Source organism: Leptonychotes weddellii, unplaced genomic scaffold (genome assembly GCF_054177405.1).
Source record: "Leptonychotes weddellii isolate Sample4059 unplaced genomic scaffold, ASM5417740v2 HiC_scaffold_9121, whole genome shotgun sequence".
Classification (NCBI taxonomy): domain Eukaryota; kingdom Metazoa; phylum Chordata; class Mammalia; order Carnivora; family Phocidae; genus Leptonychotes; species Leptonychotes weddellii.
In genome coordinates, this window is record NW_028062764.1 from 1 (window position 1) to 8,294 (window position 8,294).

The following is an 8,294-nucleotide window of genomic DNA, read 5'->3' on the forward strand; positions in this document are numbered from 1 at the left end:
AGCAACCCTGTTTGTTTCCTGAGATTAAGAATTCCTCATATCAGTGAGATCATATGATACATGTCTTTCTCTGATTGACTTATTTCGCTCAGCATAATACCCTCCAGTTCCATCCACGTCGTTGCAAATGGTAAGATTTCATTCCTTTTGGTGGCTGCATAATAGTCCATTGTATATAAATACCACATCTTCTTTATCCATTCATCTTTCGATGGACATCTTGGCTCTTTCCATAGTTTGGCTATTGTGGACATTGCTGCTATAAACATCAGGATGCACGTACCCCTTCAGATCCATACATTTGTATATTTGGGGTAAATACCCAGTAATGCAATTGCTGGGTCGTAGGGTAGCTCTATTTTCACCTTTTTTTTTTTAAGATTTTATTTATTTATTTGACACAGAGCGAGAGACAGACAGCTAGAGAGGGAATACAAGCGGGGGGAGTGGGAGAGGGAGAAGCAGGCTCCCGGCTGAGCAGGGAGCCTGATGCCGGGCTTGATCCCAGGATCCTGGGATCATGACCTAAGCCAAAGGCAGATGCTTAAAGACTGAGCCACCCAGGCACCCCACAAAATTTCTAATTCTTAATATGATTAATTTCTATGTAGTATAGCTTTAACAAAAATATTTGGGGTGTTTAAATGACACTTATGTATGTGGGTATGCATTTAAGCGTCAAAAATATTCATGACCAAACACCTTCTGAGAATATAGTACTATTTACATACTTATAATTAGGTGACAGACAAAACAAAAAAATGACGGAAAATATAAAAGAGGTACTTGTTTTGTCTGCAAGGTGAATGAATGGGTCTTGGGCTTCATATTATGATATATACGCTTGTGAATAAATCTTTGAAGTTGACCAATAGCAAAATAAAAAATCATAATAATCCATATATATTATGAAAATTGAATGCAGCAACCTGAATCCTCTCTCTAACATAGGGTAATTATAAGATACATTTTAAGGGATGCAAAGTTTCTCACATCTTACAGGTGTGGATCTCCTGTGTACTACTTTGGGCAGCTATGGTGCTGAAGTTAAAAATAAATGCTGCAAACAAATTCTTTGAATTTGAATTTGAAAAAAAAAAACAACACAGTTATATTAGAGCCTATATATTTAATGGAACAAAATTAATAATAGCTTCAAAATGTTAAACAGGCAAACAAAAAAAGTGATCCATACTTTTCTTAAAAGGTAAGAAAATAGGAGAGAGAAAACAAAGAGTGAGTTAACTCAGTCAATTACTGGCAAGTTGCTGAGTCCTCTGGGTAGTGTACCTGGTCAAACTACCATCCCCACAGGCCCAAGTCTACCAGGAGTTCAACATATCCTAGATATCCAATCCCTAGTTCTCACCATTCCTGCATGGGTTCCCAAATACTTGTCTGGAAGATTCTCCACATTCACAAAACTCAACCTAAATGTGTCTTGCGATGCCTCATGTTTAGGCTAATAGACACTATAACATGAGGAATGAAGACCTCCAGTTTTAAAGAATACATTTTCAAGAATATGTTCCTCAAGATAATCCAGTAAAACAGTAATTGCCAACTTCCAATAAGAAAGATAGCGTGTCTATCCAGGTATATTGATTTGAGTACCAGATATTTACAAATTTTTGTTACATAACTGTTTTCTCCTCTAAGAGATTAATTTACAACCAATGAATCTGGATGAAAAGTTATATTTTCTCAAAGTAAACAAAAATGTAAAATCCATGTAATATTCAGAGAGAACAGAAATGTATAATCTGCTAGTGCAACATCCATTCTCACCACACACAGGAGAAAGCTGACACTGTGTGGAATTTCGTGATGTACCAAAGGTTCAAAACAAGTTGAGAAGCCAGCTTACATAAACCGTTTTGATTTACAGTATAAAAAGAAAGAAATTATGGAAGAAGTAGATAACTAGAAATAGAGAAATACCTGGTATCACCTTTTGCCTTTTGCTTTTTTATCCTTTTAAACATAGTTTCTAAAATTGTTACTCCTTACCATTTCTATTCACATAAAAATCAGTTATCCCATCCAATATACTCTTTTATAATAACTTAGTGAGAAAAAAATACATACCTATACAGTTATTTCTAATGTCCTAGGGAATTTTATTTTTAAAACTTATTTTAAATGATAAAAAAGGAAAAGCACTTATATTTCTGTCATGTATAGTAGATTAGAAAATAGTTTTGTACTTTGGAGACTTAACAATATAAGTACACATACAGAGACAATACTTCAAAATTGGATATTGTTTCAATGAGGCTCTGACAGCCCATTTTCTTAGTATTTTCATTTCTAATGAACCTTACTGAAGGGACAATGGTGGGGGGAAGCATCTTAGAAATGTTATTTGCCTTTCTACAATTACCTCTTTAAAAAGTAACATTGTGCCTTAAGCAAAGGATTTTACAAATTAAAATTTTTGATTCTACTTTCATAGAACAGTGTAGAGCTTTGACAGGATCTCAAATTGCAATTACTATAGCAATTACTTGATTTAACAATAATTGTGTTTTTTTGATAAATAGGACAAAAATTTGCATCAACCATGTTTGGGATAAAAAATACATGAAATGTTTTAAGCACTTATTGCTTAAATCCCTCAGTATTCTCATCAATAAGGAGTTTCTCAGTTTGTCAGTATAGAGTGTGCAAGGTTTTCACTGTGTCCTAGGAATTCCATTTAAAAGGCTGCATATTGAAATCCATATTATATCTGTTTGTTTTTGTACCATAGTAACGTATAATATCATTTGTCATTATCTGGTATCTTTTCTTATATAAACGATTTATGTGATTCCTCCTCCTCTGTAGCTTTCCCAAATTTATTGAAAGAATTCTTCAATTCAATTTTATCTTCTTCCTTACTCATCTGAATCTGAACTTAGAACACTTGACATTATTTTTCTATGTATTCATTACACTTACTTATTTAATTCCTACTTTTCCACCTAAAAAACTTATTGCTCTATTTCTGTAAAATGCTTTACTGTTATTTTTATGTCCTGTGTTAATATTTTCATTCTGATATCAGGTAGGGTTTTAAATAACCATTGAGTTACAAGTTAGTAGAGGTGATTTATGCTCTTAACTACTTTCCATAGGTCAAACATGATATTGCTCTACTATTTTTTTTTTCCTGTAAAACATATGTCATAGATTGGGTTGTCACTGGCTATCAGAATCTGAGCCAAGGGTTTATTGGGTAGGTGTCCCAGAGACAGAATTTGGAGATGGGGAACAATAAAACAGAAGTGAGGAAAGGCCAATACTGTGGTGTATTCTCCAGTTGGATAAACAGGAGGGCACTGAGGCTCAATCTTGCTGGATCTTTTGAGGATCTCTCTAGATGTGCCTTGGAATGATCCACAGAGGCATGGGAGAAGAGAGAATTTATCTTTTGACCCCTATCATCCATGTTCAAGGATTGCTACATATAGCAATGCCTCACACTTCCAAGACAAACATGACTGAATGCTGGACAGGTTATGGCAGAAGTCCAGGGAATGAAGGGAAAGATGTATAGAGCAGTACTGTCAGTTACAACTGTGAGAAGCTGTTTGCTGAAGCAAGAGATGATGTAAAATGTGAGCTGAGATGATGTGACTTGAGAAACAAGTGATGTGTCCAGAGTCCAGAGGTATAAATAATTCATATTGCCATGTAATTAAAAAAATGTGTAATCAAAATAATTTCATATTAAAGCAAACATAAGAAGATTCTGAGAGAGAGAGAGAGAAGAAGACAGATGCTAAGGATTTTGAGACCCAAGGAATGATTTGATTGTGAGTTCCTTGGGTTTGCTTTTTGCCTCATATGTCCCCAACATGGAGCTGAAAAAAAACTAGCAACCCAGAACTATCAATGGACATGGACAGTAAAGCCCCACAAAAGCCTTCCCTCTCTAGCCAAAGGACCAGGAAATATGCAACCAAATAAGACTGAAAACTTTAACGCAGAAACTGCCCTACTGAAGCAGACATCACGGAAGAAATTGTGGCCCCATGTAGGTCAGGTAGCAAAGGCTGAAGGGGGAACTTAGACTTTCATACTCTCCAAGCTCTAATGAGCCCTCCTCCCTACTTCCACCTCAGTGTTAGTGCAGACCATGTGGACAAATCCAGATTTCAATCCCTAGCTGGAGGTATTGAGGTACCTTCTACCATAGCCACCACAGTTCTCAGGAGAATGAAGACTTTCACAACCTCCAGTAGTAATGAGGCAATGTGGGGGAGAAGAGTAAAGAAGTATTCTTACCACTCTAAGGAGATATCAGTGGAGCCCTACTGGGAGCAAGAATCTCCACATTGACTCAACAATAGTAAGATCACCCTTTCATTAGGTGTGAATGAAGGAAAGTGGGTAAAATGCTATCTTGGAAATAATAAGGTGGAACCTCCCCTTCTTCCACCAACTCAGTGTCAGAGTATGCTATCTAATACAGAAGATTTAAATAGGATCCAGATTCTATTAACATAAAACTCAAAGTGACCAGGTTTCAATGAAACTCACTCATCATACTGAGAACCAGGAAAAACTCAAATTGAATGAATCGGTAGATGCCAACACAGAAATGACAGAGATATTAGAATTATCTGACAGAGCTTTTAAAGTAGTCATCATTAAAATGCTTCAATGGGCAAGTACTTGAAACAAATGAAAACAAAAACAAAGTCAAAAAAGAAATAGAAATTATATATAAGAACCAAATAGAAATTTTAGAACAGGAAAATAAAAGAATAGAAATGAAAAATAATAATAATGAATAAGTTCAACAGCAAAATGAACAGGGTCTCAGGGACCTTTGGGGCTATGACAAAAGTGGAAACATCTGCATCATCAGAGTCCTGGAAAGAGAGGGAAAAGAGGGTGCATCTAAGAAATACTCAAAAGAGGTAATGGCAAAATCTTCCCAGGTTTGGTACAAGACATAAACCTACAGATTGAACAAAAGCAAATTTGAAAAAGATAAACTCAAAGAAGATACACAGTAAAGCTTCTGAAAATTAAGATAATAGATTTTCCTTTTCTCAAGTTTTATAGATTACATTTAATACTGAAGCAAAAATTAGGACACTGATGTGGTTCTAAGTGTATGTAGAGGAAATACTTAACTATATTATAAATGGGAAGATAAATTTAAGTAAAGGGAGGTAAAAACTCAATTTCACTCAAACTGGTGAAATTACAGTATCAGTGCACTTTGGTAACTTATTCATATGTAATGCAATACACATATTCCATTACATTACACATATTTCATATTATATATTTTATATTATATATAAATACAAATATATTATATATGTATCATACCTATAAAAACCACTAAAGAGCTATACAAAGAAACACATTAAAAAATCCACAGATAGGGGCGCCTGAGTGGCTCAGTCACTTAAGCCACAGTTCTTGAATTTTGCTCAGGTGTTGATCTCTGGATCCTGGGATGGAGCCCCACAGAAGGCTCTGCACTCATGGGGGAGTCTGCTCAAGGATTCTCTCTCACCCTCTCCCTCTGCACTTCCCCCCACCACTCTCAAGCTCTCTCTCTCTCTCTTTGAAATAAATAAATTAATTAAAAAAAAAAATATCTGTACATAGAGGCAGCTGCTGCAGGTACTGACAGAGCCAATAGGCTTGCAGAGCTGCAACAGTGGTGTGGGATCTGCGTTTCTGTGAGTGGCCACAGTGGCCGCGGCGCCATGAGCGGGGGTGCTCCTTACATAGGCAGCAAGATGAGCCTTATCTCCAAGGTGGAGATCCGCTGCAAAGGCATCCTCTGCACCATCCACATCAAGAAATCCATGGTAGCCCTCACCAAAGTTTAGTCCTTTGGTCCAGAAGACTGACCAATAGTTTGTCCAATACCACCTTCAGATTGAAGTCTTTGAATACATCATAGTCCGTGGGAGTGATATTAAAGACCTCACTGTTTGCGAGCCATCAAACCCACAATGTTCTTTGCCCCGGACCGAGCTATCATTCAGTTTCTTCTAGGCTCATCTACTTCTTCATTCCAGTCAGTGGGTTCCTATGGACCTTTCCACAAGATGTCAACACACAGTCAATTCCGTCAAAGTTCATTAGTTGGGCAGCAATTTGGTGCTATTGGTGTTTCTGGAAGCTCTTTGACATTCTTTGGAACAGAAACATCAAATAGTGGTAGCCTATCCCAAAGTAGCACAGTTGGTTCTGCCTTTACACGGGATGCAAGAGCTCTAAAAACACAGTTATCTCAAGGTCGTTCAAGCCCTCGGTTAGACCCTTTGAGAAAAAGCCCAACCATGAAGCAAGCAGTATAGACCACCTCTGCTCACTTACCTCTTCCAGCAGGTGCTGGAACCCTATATCATTCAGGACTTTACCATCTACCAGCCAAAAAGCAATAGAGAATCAAGAGCATAGGTGAGCTGAAGTACACAAAGTTTCAAGACCAGAAAATGAGCAACCCAAAAATGATAGTAACAAACAAATAGTTCTAGGTGCTCTTTTGGCTTCAAGGAGAGAGTGTGGGGGTCATTGAGGTGGCAGAGGCCAATGTGGTGTTGAAGATAGTCCAGTGAAATTTTGACCTTGAAAGTGTGAATGCACATTATAACAAGGAAGAAATTGACAGTTTCCTTATAAACTTAAATTCAAAGTAGATAAACTTGAGAAGCAGGAGAACCCTATAAGTGGTGAAGATAAAGAAGACTCAGAAGTTGATATTCAGCAAAAACACTTAAGGAAATACAGATGAAGAGATCCACTTAGACCTAATTACTATTATGACAAAAACAAATCCTTCTTTGATAATATTTCTTGTGATAATAATAGAGAAGAGAGACCAACTGGGGCTGAAGAAAGAAGATTAAATGCCAAAACATTTGGAATTACACTTTGTCCAAACCGTGGCTGTGGGGGATACAGAGGCAGGGAGGTCTTGGTATCTGTGGTGACCAAGGGCATGGTGATGACAGAGGTGGTACCTTCACCACCCATGGAGGATTTCATGGTGGGTTCAGAGGAGGTCCTGGGGGTCAAGGAGTTTTCAGATTTTGATACAGGAAAGACAACAAAGTTGCTGCATAGTCTACAAACAAGTCCTTGAAAATAGGTGAATTTCTAGCTCTTCATGGTCCTGAGAATAGGTTTCAGTCTTTAAGAAGAATGGAGAAGTGAATCTTCTGTATATTTGTCACCAAGATTGGGTGTTTGTTTGTTTTTCTGCTTAACTTCAAAGATACAATGCAGTTACTTTTGAGGGGAGGGTGGTTAGGCTCATCTTAAAAAATGAGCATTACATATATTTAGAGGGATGCCTGGGTGGCTCAATAGGTTAAGCGGCTGCCTTTGGCCCAGGTCATGATCCCAGGGTCCTGGGATCAAGTCCCACATCACGCTCCTTGCTCAGCAAGGAGCCTGCTTCTCCCTCTCTCTCCCTCTGCTTGTGCTCTCTCTGTCAAATAAATAAAATCTTTAAAAAAATAAATAAAAAAAAAATATATTTGGAATAGCAGATGGTTAAGTAATTCCTTATGTATAGTTAAACTACAGCAGTACTTCAGTGGGACTTAGAAGTATTTTTTAATCACTGAAAGGATTTTTCTTATCACTAAATTGTATTTGGCAATTATCATAAGTTGTCTGCAGATTGGGCCATGATACTGTGTTTTGAGCCATAGAAGGTTGTGTGTACATGTGTGTGTCTCTATTTTCCTTCCTTCCTTCCTTCCTTCCTTCCTTCCTTCCTTCCTTCCTTCCTTCCTTCTTTCCTTCCTTCTCCCTCCCTTCCTCCCTCTTCTTTCTTTTTCTTTTTTCTCTTTCTTTCTTTCTTTCTCTTTTTCTTTTTTCTCTTTCTTTCTTTCTTTCTTTCTTTCTTTCTCTTTTTCTTCTTTCTTTCTTTCTTTCTTTCTTTCTTTCTTTCTTTCTTTCTCTTTCTTTCTTTCTTTCCTTCTTTCTTTCTTTCTTTCTTTCTTTCTTTCTTTCTCCTTCTTTTATTTTCTGGAAATCCTGTAATATCCCTGTTGAGGTAGCTTATTTCATCAATTAATTGGGGTGCTGGATGGTAGAGAATTTTGTCAGTCAACTACATACACATGGAAAGATGGCAGAGAAGTAGGAGACCTAAATTTTGTCTGGTCCCAGGAATTCAGCTAGATAGGGATCAAACTATTCTGAACACCTATGAACTCAACAAGACATCGAAGAAAATAGCAGCAACTCTCTAAACAGAAAAGTGACCACTTTCTGGAATGTAGGATGTGCAGAGAAGAGATACTTGGGAAGATAGACAGCAG

General features: G+C 37.2%; 1 pseudogene; it reads left to right on the plus strand.

Annotated features, from left to right (window-relative positions):
• The first annotated feature begins 5,717 nt into the window (after positions 1-5,717).
• On the plus strand, positions 5,718-7,298 carry LOC102745308 (protein LSM14 homolog A pseudogene; annotated as a pseudogene).
• Positions 7,299-8,294: the final 996 nt, after the last annotated feature.